Raw genomic sequence first — 13,875 nt, forward strand, 5'->3', positions numbered from 1 at the left:
CAGGGTTGTTCAGATGCACCAGTAGAAGCTCCAGATTGGCTCAGTTGGCATGTCCATTCAGCTCTGATTTTGCAGCCACTTCTTTCATCTCTGCCCAAGTAAGCTGTAGAGATGTCAGACAGGGAGGATGGCTCCACAGTTCTGTCCACTACACTGATCAGTCTGGCTCTCATTGAAATTAAAGTGAATTCCTTGCTTAGCGTTTAGGACTGATAAATAGCAAATGTTTAAGAAAACAGAAAGAAAACCTAAGGAAGACACTGAAAGGGAATGTTCCCTCCAGCTAATGTTATCTAAACCACATCCCAGGCCTATCTGGAACTTCACTAATTTGTAGGGAAGCTTCGAATTAAAAGGCCAAAAGTGATATTACTTTTTTGTGTTTACTTTCCCCCTTTTAATTCTACAGCTAAATGTGTTGATTAGCCTTAACCTTTATGAAGTAAAAGACCCATATTGAGGACCTTGATGGGGAAAGGCAGAGGTGGCTTTATGATGGTTACAATCAGTGTCCTCAAGACCGTCAATAACGGCAGAACCAACATACAACTTCTTGCTTGGAACTGATACTCTTCTAACAGAAAAAGTTAGATATTGCTCCCCATTGAAGGTATACTTGATGGCAATGCAGTTTAATGCCATATAATGTGTCAATGACAACAGCTTCAGAACAATTAACAGCAGGGGATGTGCTTCCTGGCCAAAGTGAGAAGGAAATATTGTGATATAGATTTCCATAATACATCGAATAAAGTGAAGATTTATGCATTTCGAATAAGACCATGAATGAGAATGAATATAAAGTGGACTTATAAGAATGAGAAAATCCAATGCAAAGCATTGTTATTGAAGGAGGGGGGGAGTAGCAATTTGATTAAGCAATAGGCATTTTACAGCAATTACATTATGCATAATTTAAAACTGAGCATCTGAGCTAAACAAACAAAGGATGTTTTGTCCAGAAGGAAATATAGACAAAAGGGTGGGGGGAAGAACCACAATAAGGCATAATAAATAAATATAGAAAATCACTGGGAGTAACCCCAGGAGATTCAAATTGAAGTCTGACAGACACAAATTGTTCTTTCATTAATGAAGATGTATTGCCTTGCTGAGTTAAGAGGAAGCTGTCTTAAATTAACAGAGATATCCATTATCAAAACAGTGTCCCAGGTCAGCATTTCCATAATGCTCATGGTGTCAAAAATACTCAGTTTCACTGAAGGACAAATAAAAGAAAGAAAGAAAAAACCTGAACCAAAACAAGTATGGGCATAAGCACAGTTTGCTAGCATTTTTGCCCTATGCAAAACTTGCTTCCCTTTTTGCAAATGGATGCACAGTTGCTGTCCAAAACTAAATTCATGTTGCAGACACACTGGGATGAAAATTTTGTGTCCTAATTTTACAACTGTATTAGAGGTGTGCATGCGTGTACATGCATGCATGTGTGTGCATTCAGCAGGGGCAGACTTTGGTTTTTCAAATTTCACCAGCACCTTATGTGAGGCCAAAATTTGACGCATTCTGTATCTTGACTTCTGTTCTACTGAATACACTACATCATAGCTGTGACACCCTAACAGCACCCCCTAGGCTTGGCACACAGAATCTTTTGCCCTCTCAGGCACTCTGCACAATATCTTGGTGTGCAGGAACTCTTCCCAATCATTCATAATGATGCCATTCCTTCCTGCTCTTCTTGGTTGACTGAAATGTGGGTGCTGTTCTCTGCTGAGAACTTAAAGCTCAACACTAGTTAAAACACAATCTTGCAAGATAGATTAAGCAGCTAATGCAGATACCAGTTTATCTGTATGAGTTAATTAAATATTCCCAACCTCCAGCATATAAGCAAGAAAAATCATTAGTGGTTATTTGGTCATAGAAGCCTCTCTAGACTTGAGGGTAGTATCATTATTACTTCTGCCTACCTAGTTAAAGATGATACTATTGGAAATAAGGGAACAAGCCAAGTTGTCCATAGGAAGACTTGGAAAAGAGCTGGAGGAAATTGATTAGTAGAGAACAAAGTCTTCATAGGGTTTACAGTCAGCACAGAGCAGTAGAAACAGATTTTCTTTCTTAGTGCAATGCAGTTTAAAGATTCCACAGGGAACCTATGTATCATCATCACTGTTCCTTTGTATGTTGCTTTTCGATGGTGAACCATGCCCAAAGTGGCTCACAAACATAAAACAAAACAAAACAAAACAAAAAAGACAATTCCTTAATACAGTGGTACCTTGGGTTACAAATGCTTTGGGTTACAAACGCTTCACGTTACAGACTCTGCTAACCCGGAAGTAGTACCTCAGGTTAAGAACTTTACTTCAGGATGAGAACAGAAATTGCATGGCGGCGGTGCAGCGGCAGCGGGAGGCCCCATTAGCTAAAGTGGTACCTCAGGTTAAGAACAGTTTCTGGTTAAGAACAGACCTCAGGAATGAATTAAGTTCTTAACCAGAGGTATCACTGTAATGAGAAGACATAAAAAAGTTTACATCACCTTAATATTAATGCTTAACAATAGATATAATTGAGGCACCTTGAACAGCTGTAGCAACCTTTGTAGTTGGAGTCAGTCAGGGCCCTGCCCTCTCAAGCCAAGTGAAAGCAGGCATGAAAGAGAGCAGGGGCCCGACCTTGTAGGCCTCACAGCAAGATGAACTGTGCAGCCTCTCCACAGATCAATGCACATATGAATCAAGGGAATTTACATAGGTGTCAAGGAGGGAGTTGGGCACAAGTCAGCAATAATTCTCAATGTGTCAGTAAAGTTAACTCTTTATTCAAAGAAACAAAACAGCTCAGGCCTAATGATCACAGCAACTCTTCCCAGTAGGTCTTCTCCCAATGGGACAGCTATGCGGACTGAAGGTCCCCACCTTCCACCACTCTCTAAGGCTCCTTTTCCCCCAGGTCCTTTCCCGGAAACCTGAGGCTCCTTCATGTTGTCTCTCTTTGCTCTGCCCTCTTCATTCCTTTTCATGCTCTGGGAGACCAGGTAGGAGAGGAGCTGGTCACAGCAGGACGTGAGACTCCCAGGCTTCTTCAGCAGCCAGCCCCCATTCCTCTGCAGTCTCTGCTTCTGCCTCTGATTCTGGACCGCTCTCTGCCACAGCCTCTTCCTGCTCACTAAACCTTGTTACTTCTTCAGCATCCTCATTCCAGTCTATTTCCTCTTTTCCCTCTGACCAGCTGGTTCCTTCCACCACTCCTCTGCATCCAGCCAGTCCATGACAGTAGATATTGCACACTCTCCTGCCACTAATTTCAGAATCCATTACATTTGAACATGTAAAATAGCAGAGATTTAGCTTTGAATATGACTACTAACCCAGAAAAACTGTTTGTGTAGGAAAAAACCTAATATAATATGATAATTGGTGTTACTAACCAAAGGTAATTACAAATGTATATTTGTAGGGCCCTATAGATGAAAGATGGCATATTAAAAGTACTGTGATTGTTATTCCATCCATTTATAATGAAAATTACAAACAAAAGCAGAAATCTCTTTAATCATCATTTCACACAAGTTCTTTTAATATTGACAGACCTTCATCTTGGGAAGGGCATTAGTGCAAGGCTTAACATGAAAATATTACAGATCAATGGATTAGCCCTTCAGGAGAGGGACTAATTACTTTAATGAGAACATTCTAATTAGGCAGGTTTGAACTGATGATTAAGGAATCTTGCACATTTGGAATTTTAATAGGGATGTCAGGTAAATATGATAATACATACAGGATTTGTGATATTTTTGCTCAAAAGCTAGGAGAATACATTGGAAGTGGATGTGTACTTCCTTTTATAATGGAAAGAGCAGAAGAGACATTGATTTTAATAGGATTAATCATTGGCTTCAATGGGACTTACTTCCAGATAATTATGTTAAAGATTGCACTATCTGATTAAAGGAACTTTGAGAAAGAGCCTATACCTCAGTAGTAGAGAACATGTTTTGTATGTCAGAGATCCTAAATTCAATCTGGCATCTATGGGTGGTGCTGGGGGGGGGGGACCCTCATGTCTGAATGTCTGAAAACCTGGGGAGTTGCTGCCAGTCAGTGCAGACAATACTGAGCTAGATGCATGAATGGTTAGACTCCACTGCATATTTGGCAATGATTCCAAAGTGGTTTTATAGAATTGAAGGAATGGGTTTCCCAAATCTAAAGCCTGACTGTGCAGTCAGTCTGAAACGGGCCCCAAAATCCCCATTTTTCCTTCTCCAAGGGTCAATTAGCTAAAAAGCATTAACTTGAGCACTTGAGCCAATGTATAACAGGAACCCAGCTGTATAAACAAAGCCCTCTCCTTTATCAGTCCGTGATGCTTAATGGATGGCCTTGTCAGTTCCAAAGTGGAGATGGGACGGCAGAGCTGGGGCTTATCTTATCTTGAAGGTTGTAAATATCCTGACATACTGATGCACAGACTCTGCAAGACAGGGTCTGTCAGCCCCCATGGCTGGAGATAGAGATGGCGTCAAGGGAAACTCCTATAGCTGAGTGACCCTCCTAACCGCAAGATAAGAGTACAGGAACAGGAACATCCGTTTATAGTCATGGATGTCAACTTAAGTACAGGAACATCTGTTTATGCTCATGTGTATGAACATATGAGGCTGGATTCCTGGGGAAGCGGGGAGAGGGTGCCTGGAGGATATATATACTGTGTGAAATTTCTCTTGCTTTTGTGCTTGCTGTGAACCTATCACGCAGTGCCTTCTGCTATCCGGAGAGCAGAATAAACTCTTTCTCTGAACCAACCTTGGTGTCATTTGACTCCTTCCTCCCTGCTCTGGGAGCAACGCCCACCCTACCAATCGGTAAAGTCTAAGAAGGCTACAGAATCATGGAATTGTGGAGTTGGAAGGGACCCTGAGGGGCATCTAGTCAAACCCCTTGCAATGCAGGAATTTCAGCTAAAGCATCCATGACAGATGGCTACATAAAAATTTAATCTTAATAACCAGGTTCACCATAGCTCAGAAAGACACAGGTATTTTTCTTTCCCTAATCCCCCACAGGTTTAGAATTCTGGAACACCAGGTGTTATACACAGAAGCAAAAACATAGAGGGGCTCTCTGTACCCAGCATCCATGCTCATAAATTTAATGCTTAGCCAGAGGAAAATGAGAGTGGGGCATGTCTGCAGCCAGGGAACACTTCTTGATCTGGACACAACCAGCCATTGGTGAGAATGGGGGAAAACGACATGCACTCTCTCATGTACAGCTTCAATTGATCCAAGGTGTGGACATGAAGCTCTAAATTATCTCAAAGAAATCTAGGATCAAACAGCAACTATACCACAATAAAAGGTAAGTGTCTGAGTGCATGTATTGGTGAATCACAAAATGCAGAGAGTGACAAAACGATGCTCTGTATTACCAATTGATGTCGAGAGTTCTTTGTGGTATGTGTTTGCGCAGACTAAGTGACAGTCCACTGAGAACCCAATATTTACAGGTTTGAATATTGTATTAGGCTACATATTTTTCACAGCTGTTCTGTTATTGGCAGCTCTGCACTCTGGCATCCTGCCTTTCCGTTAGTTCAGATATGTGATCACAAGGAGAACAGATGGGTATTGAAAAGGGCTAACTAATGTGGCTGGTGATGGGTGTCTTCAGCTACTTTTCAGTTTTGATGAATGTAATATCCTGCATTAATATTACATTTTCTCGCTCTCTCAACAATTACTTTATTGCCATAAACAACAGAAAAGTGATAGAAACTGATGGGGTGGTGGTGGTGGAATGTAGGGCAATGTGCTATTGTGGAGGGTGGCACTATTTATATATTTGAATGAATCATTCACCCTACCAATATGCAGCTCAAGGTAGACAACAGCATTCATAAATATATAGAATTTTTTTTTTCCTGTCCACATGCTAGAATTTTTCATCCCCCATGTTTTCAATAACTGTGAAATGACCTCAAAGCACTTTCACACTATTTCTTCAGGTGCTACCAATGTTGTGTGATCCCTGCAGAATGTCTGGATGAAAGAGGAAGTCTTCCTCTACTCCAATGGGAAACATGATGATCTTTACAGTTAGAAGTCAAGCAGAATCCATTCCATAAGTTCGTTCAACTTCCAAAACACTTGGAAACCAAAGCGTGGCTTCTGATTGGCTGCAGGAAGCTCCTGAAGACAATTGGAAGCCACAGAAGCCCTGTCGGACGTTCAGCTTCCAAACATAGTTCACAAACTAGAACAGTCACTTCTGGGTTTGCGGCGTTCAGGAGCCAAAATGTTCTAGAACTAAGCTGTTCAAAAACCAAGGTATGACTGTATTCTACTTTGCTCATGTCCTGAGCATTCAGCTTCAGTCCCTCCTATAGTTCTCTTGTCCTTCTTGTCCCACACTTAGTACTACTACTTTTTCCTTCCAGATTCACCAGCTCTGCAAATTTCAGCTTTTCAGTGTTTGATCATGGCATAATTTGCAGATTCTGCCCTTTGCTATATTTTGGCCAAGTGCAAATATAAGCATAAAGCTTCATACAGATTTGAAGCTCATGCCAAGCCAACATGATCATACCTACCACAACTTAGAGCACCTTCTCAAGATTTTCAGTGCTAAAAGTGAGATAAACAGTGATGACCTGATGCCATCATATAAAGGGCCTTGCTGTATAATATTTACTATTTATGCCATAGCACCACCAAATTTGAAAGATGGATATTCCTGGTATCAGGGCCTCTTGAAAAGCATTAAACTAGACACGTTATCCTTTCTCATCTTGTATGTATTCACTTTGTATACTGTTATAAATTAAATCAGGGCCATTCATTCATACAAAGGGGAAGGGAACGCCACCATTTTCTTTAAGAAAAGCCCCAAATTCCCTGAACAAAACTAGAGTTCTGTGTGTAAGCATAAAGACTGTATTCTAAAATGATGAAGGATGACACAGGGGATAGTTCTGTGGAAAGAAAATAAATCCAGTCAACAGCAAGGAAAACAACATCAAAAGCGAAGCCCCACAGGAGACAGAGTCTCATCAAAAAAATAAATGAGAAACAAAACCACCTTTGCATGTGGTTACTGTATCAATGAGTGGAGTTAGCAATTTAATAACAAGGCATTTACAGAAACACTGACTTGTGTGTCTTCTTCTATGAGCCTTTATTATTATGAATTTTAAAGCTCTTCAAAATTATACTTTTTATGAACATAGTCTTATAAGCATGTGTAAAATCTAACAGTGGCATTATTGCAACAGATCTCTCACCATATTTCCATCTGATTCAGAGCTGCAGCTGGGTAATAGTAGATCAAAGTGCTTTGCTATAGTAACTTAAAAACTGTAACACCAGCAATCAATCAAATGTTAAATTCGGTCCCTATCTACCAATAACCCCTGAGGATGTCACTTGATAAGAGAATAAGATATTTTCTTCATAGGATACCATTCACCACTCAGAAAAGTTTTGCCAGATTGCTACTTGTGGCCTCAGTAGTGGCAGAGAAGTCAGCTTTCTTCACCAGTTGTGTAGCTTCACGCATGTTCAGCCAGGTTCAGACTTACACTCTGAAGTTTATTGATTGTTTGGCGTGACCCCAGCTAATTGATTTACGAACCACAATTAGCTTTTAGCTCTTTACTGCCGTTACTGCCGTCCGGCGCGCTTCCCTCAGCTGCGCCACTTAGCTCCGTCGTCCAGTCACGCCCAGCAGAGTTGAACACAGCGGGAAGGCTATCACGTCCTTTGACAAACACACGCAGTCAGGTTTGTCTATTTACAGTTGTTTATTCCGACATTTCTCAGAAATTTCCAGGACTCACAGCAGCCATTACAGACTACGTCTTTCCCCCTCACAGCACAGAGAGGAACAGAACGAAACCTCCTCCCAGCTCCTCCCAGCTTCTAAAAGCTGATGTCAGAATGCTGTGGCATCATGGGAAACACTTAACCTGTTAAGTTCCAAATCCCACACCCCCCTTTGCCGCACATTCTGACAAGACCCTTTTGAGTTCAACACCTTTCCCTTTGCCTTGTGCCGCTTTCCAGCATTTTTCCCAGGCACCTGTTGAACCCCTTCAACACTCTCAGAATCACACTGTGCGAAACTTATCCACGCACTTGTGGCCTGATATCTTTCAGGTGGAACGCCCTTTGTTGCGCGACTGGACCTTCTAGGCACAAACTCAGATGTTACTTCTGACTCACCGCCACCAGAAGGTGTGTCCTCAGCATCACGGGATTCCCCCTCTGACTTAAAGCGTTTTCGAATCCTCCCCATTACACTCACAGGAGAACTAGGCTCGCTTTTGGGTGCTCTCTTAACATCTTGTGGAGAAGCTACAGATACCTCCTCCTGTTCCTGACTTTGGTCAGTGACCTGATCGTCATCATCTGATTCTGAACCCTGATCGTGGACCTGGTCCTCATCATCGGGATCAGCCTCTGCCTCCCTTTCCTCCTCAGAATCAGATAGGCATTCTGAGAGCAGATCACGCTGGACAGCAGTTTTTGACCTTTTATCCTGCTCATAGAACTCAGCGTGTTTACTGATCAGCACCTTACTCTGATCACCTGAAGGATATGCAAACTTCCATGCACGTGCTGCTGGCTCATACCCGCAGAAGATCATTTTCTGGAACTTGGATCCATCTGGCCCCTGCAAAGCAGTAGGTACCGGCACAGACGCACTTGCACCAAACATTCGCAAAAAATGAATCTGGGGTTTCCTGCCATGCAACAACCCAAAAGGTGTGTCACCTATCAGTGAATTGTAGGTACGATTCCAGGTGAAGCCCACATACTTGATTGCCTCCAGCCAAAACCTTGGAGGTAACCCAGCATCTGCCAGCATCACCTGTGCAGCCTGAACCAGAGCCTCACTTCTCAGCTCTGCCACCCCTCTCTGATTGGGTGAAGTCACTGTGTGACGTATCCCTTTCTTGTGAAAGAATTTCTGCAAAGCAGACCCTGTAAATTGAGCTCCTCTATCACTGATCACCGCTTGCACTCTGGTGGAAAATCTTTGTTCCACCTCCTCAATCCATCTTTTGATCAGCTGTGCTGCATCATCTTTGGATTTGAGACCATGGGTCCAAGTGTTCTGTGTAAAATTATCCTGCACCGTCAGGAGAAACCTTGCACCTCCCAGACTTGCTTCCCTTACAGGACCCCACAAATCTATGTGGACCAGTTCAAAAGGTTTTGCGGTTACCCTCTTCACTTTTGGATAACTGCATCCTTTTACCTTTGCCAGCCTGCAGGTTTCACAACTTACAGCATATCCACATTCTGTAATTTTACAACCTTTGGAAACCTCCGGCAGCACCTGCAGTTCTTCTAGAGAACCATGAGCTGTTTTTGTATGCCACGCATGAGCACATTGCTCGTGGTTGTTGATTTTTGCACGTAAAGCCTGTGCTTTCCCAACCTTCCCCTCACCCTCCAGAGGTGTTTTAAGAACAAAGAGATCATTTTGCCCCTTTTTCACTTCGACAAGGCGTTTCCCTCCTCTGGAAATTGTGCAGAAATCCCCCTGGAAACAAACCTGGAAACCCTTTTTTAACAAATAAGGCACAGATAAAAGACAGTGGTGCATCCCAGGAACGGTCCAAAAGTCCAACTTTTCCTGTAAAATAGGAACATACATTTTGCCAGTATTAGTTACATTCTTTTTCTGTCCATTTGCAAAAAGTACAGTTTTCCCAGCCGGAATTGCCTTGCAATTCCACATCTCGACAGCAGGGGTATTTGGAATCAAATTGCAATTTGCTGCAGAGTCAATTACAAAACAAAGCTCTGAGCCTGTCCCACAGCTGGTTGAGCTGTCCCCAGACAAAGCCAGACTAGCTGCGAGTTGATAAGAATCCTCCTGGTGTCTGTCACGTCCACCAGACTCAGTTCCACGCCTGCCTGTCTTCCCAGGCCTGTTGCCATGGAAACCCGACTGGTTCCCATGAGAAGTGTCCTTGGCAAATTCCTGCCTTGCCTCTCTGCTCCGGTGGGGGCAATCTCGACGTACGTGGTCAGCTGACTTGCAAATGTAGCAACAACGAACCTCAGTGGAAAAACACTGCCCGGGGCTCCCAGCTGGCCTGGCCTTCCTCCTTCTGGAACGGCGCCTCCCACCAGCCTCGCCCCCCTTGAAGCTGCTCTTCGTTTCAGCACAAGTGGAAAGTTTCTTAAACTTGCCTTTGGAACCCTTTGCCCCCCCGATCTGCGCACCAGCGCTCCTTGAGGCTGATTGGGGAATAGGGGCTTCTAGTCCAGCGTCTGCAGGGCTCTGGCCTCCCGCTGAAGCTTCGCACACACCTTTCAGCACATTCCAGGCCGCCCACGCTGATTTCACACCCTCCAAGTGGGGTCTCAGTGATGCATCAACGCATGCTTTGAGCATATCCAGCTCTCTTTGCATTTTCTGCTGGCTATCTTCCGGCAACGCAGCTTCACAGCCTGCAACGTCTCCAGCCGCTTTAGCGCTGGGGGTTGGTGGTAGTGGCTCCCTCTGGCTTGCTTCCCAAAGCCCATGGACCAGGAACCACCCCTTTATTCTTTGCCTCCAGGTTGCCCAACTCTTTAGAGTGAGCTTTTCCACTGGTATATCCTGGCTCTCTGCCATCTTCTCCCGTTCTCCCAAGGGGCCCCAAGCTTACTCACAGCTTATCCAGCACCCGTCCGGAGAAACGATTTTCCAGCTGCTCTTCAGCTCTCAGCTCTCAGCACAGGCAGACCTTTCAGCTAGCCGCTTGCCTCAGATTCCGGCCTCCGTCTCCTGCCGTGCTCCGTTGCTCTAAACCGCAACTTCAAAGCTCCCGTAATAGCTTTACAATCGGTGATTAAGGATCCATAACCTCTGAAGTTTATTGATTGTTTGGCGTGACCCCAGCTAATTGATTTACGAACCACAATTAGCTTTTAGCTCTTTACTGCCGTTACTGCCGTCCGGCGCGCTTCCCTCAGCTGCGCCACTTAGCTCCGTTGTCCAGTCACGCCCAGCAGAGTTGAACACAGCGGGAAGGCTATCACGTCCTTTGACAAACACACGCAGTCAGGTTTGTCTATTTACAGTTGTTTATTCCGACATTTCTCAGAAATTTCCAGGACTCACAGCAGCCATTACAGACTACGTCTTTCCCCCTCACAGCACAGAGAGGAACAGAACGAAACCTCCTCCCAGCTCCTCCCAGCTTCTAAAAGCTGATGTCAGAATGCTGTGGCATCATGGGAAACACTTAACCTGTTAAGTTCCAAATCCCACATGTTTAGCTCTAACCACCACCTGAGCTCTAACCACTGACCCTCCTGGTTCATTACACACAGGTCACTGGAGTTCCAAGGGGACAAACATGCTCCACAGCTCTCAGGAGTGATTATGTCAAAGACTCTATGCATCTCACCATTCCACCATGAGACAGGAGCCTTGATAGGAGTGCCAGCCACTCTTACAGAATGGAGTAGTTATGCTCAACCCAAACCTCACCAAGGTAAAAGAGAGAAAGAACAAAGACCACTATGTGAGATTGTGTGTTTGACACTTCACAGGAAACAAAAATCAAACTTAAATGTCAAGCTGTGATTATAGTTTTCCTAAAAGAGGCTTACTTCAGACATGGAACCCAAAAAGCAGGGAGAGTACAGCACAAACCTAATCATGTCTACTCAAAAGTAAGTCCTATTGAATTCAATGGAGTTTTCACACAAGTAAATGAAGTTAGTATTGCATCCCCACTTGGTAAATAAAGAAACTGTGTTTGGGCCTTTCCTGATTAGATGTCAATATATGAGACTGGGCTGAAGTTCTCTGGCAGCAAAAACCCTAAATGTAAGACCAAAGCAACCAGATTCCATCACCTTTCTTTATATATACTGTGTAATTAATTCCCAACTTCTTAACTGTTCTCATTCAAACCAGACGACCTTCACGTGAAAAGGCATTGGAAACTATATCAAAACCTGTCCACCTTCATTGATGTAAATATAACCTTATTTTGTTTCTGTCACTTAATCTGTTTATAACCATAATTATTATTGTACCTTAAAGAATAAGGGTATCCATAATTTTGAAATCTATGCTTTATACACAAGAGAGAAATAAGTTCATGAGTAGAACAAATTAGTGCACTTTATATTAATGGAGCAATTATTTATTACTCATTAAAAAGCTATTAGTAAAACAGTGTTGTTATTTATGATCAGAAATAAGCAGCTCACTGGAAAAACACTTGGTAATATGAATTAGTAAGTCATAATATTTATTAGTTGAAAACTCACAGGAATCCATCTAAAGGGGAATGTTTTCCATATGCATCACCATAAAACACTTTGTGTGCATACTTTTATTTATTCTTTTTATGAAAACTCAAGATTTGCATATACCGCTGCACACAGCTTCCCTTACCAGATATATCTCTTATAATATATTGTCATTAGGATGCAGTCTATTTTTCTAAGCCAAACCCATACACTCAATATCATATTCTATAATCTAACCTCGGCTTTATGCTTCTGTTAACAATATATAGAACATATTCCCATACTCTTCCATAGATATTTCCATGCATTGGTTTATTCAGAAAATATGGATAAGCTGATAATGATACATTGTATGCTGTGCTGTGCAAAAATTATATATGCTTTTATGGCTCCTAGATCATAGTTTTCTTGTGGGTCTTGTGAATAAGTCTTCATTCAGAAAACTGTCCAGCATATAGACCTGGACAGTGCTTTTTTCGGGGGGTGGGGGGTGGGTGGGTTACACAGGGGTATGCACATCCCTAAACATTTTGTGAAACTAAATTTGGCCTTATTGAGGGGCAGAATTTCAATATGAGTAGGAAAATGAGAGTACCCCTAAACACTGGTGGAGGATTGGGGGGGAGCACACTACCCCGGCACCATCGGGGAGGGGGTACCATTGTGGTCGCCCCCCGGACATGCACTGCACACCCCCGCACCGTGCTGGGTACCACGCCCCCACAGGCGACATGCCACACTCCCGGGACGGCACCCCCCCCTCCCGGGATATGTGCCAGCCATGCATCCACCTGCTCTCCGCCCCCGGTGCCAGAGCATGCAGCTTTGTCACTGCCCCTAAACATTTTTTTAAAGAAAAAAAGCACTGGGCCTATATGCAGATTACTGGAACCACAACTAATGAAGGCTGTCAGGATCATTGCTTCTTCTTTACACTACTTTCCTATGGACAAATTATAGAAGCTGCAGAGATAGTCCATAAACAATTGACTATCAGGGAACTGGGCAAAAGCATGAAGAACCATGTTGGCCCTCGTTATTTATGGGGAAAGATTTCTTGCTACCAGAATTATTGGTTCATTTTGACCCTTTTTAATAAGGAACCTTCCAAGCACAAGATTCATAACGCCCTTGAATATAGTTGTAGGTTGGGATCCATCTGCTGGTTTATCCAATCACTGTTGGTTTACCATATCAATCTTTATTGTTTTCTATTATATGGAAATTAACCATGAGAAAAATTGAAGCGAATGAAATGAGAAGATGCTGACCAAAATTATTTATGGGCAACCTAAAACAATAATTTCAGCTCCAGTGTTTCCTGGACCAGATCTAAAATACTAATTTAATCTCCAGTGTCTTGGCCAAATGCTTAGTTGTTATGCACTTGGCACATCTCTTTTGAAATCAATAAAGATTGTGACATAACTGAAGTCACTGAGCCATATACAGCTCAAGGGGAGAGTGTTGGTCCCGTCTATGGCAGCCTAAGAAGATTTCACACTCTGTATTCTGGTGAATAATAATATCTATTAGGTTACTGTACAGTTTTGGCCATCTGATCTGACAGACTCACCCTCTTCATTTTAATTCCATTCTATCCACACCACTTGGTTCTGCATTTAATCTGATTT

Source organism: Podarcis muralis, chromosome 1, assembly GCF_964188315.1.
Source record: "Podarcis muralis chromosome 1, rPodMur119.hap1.1, whole genome shotgun sequence".
NCBI lineage: Eukaryota > Metazoa > Chordata > Lepidosauria > Squamata > Lacertidae > Podarcis > Podarcis muralis.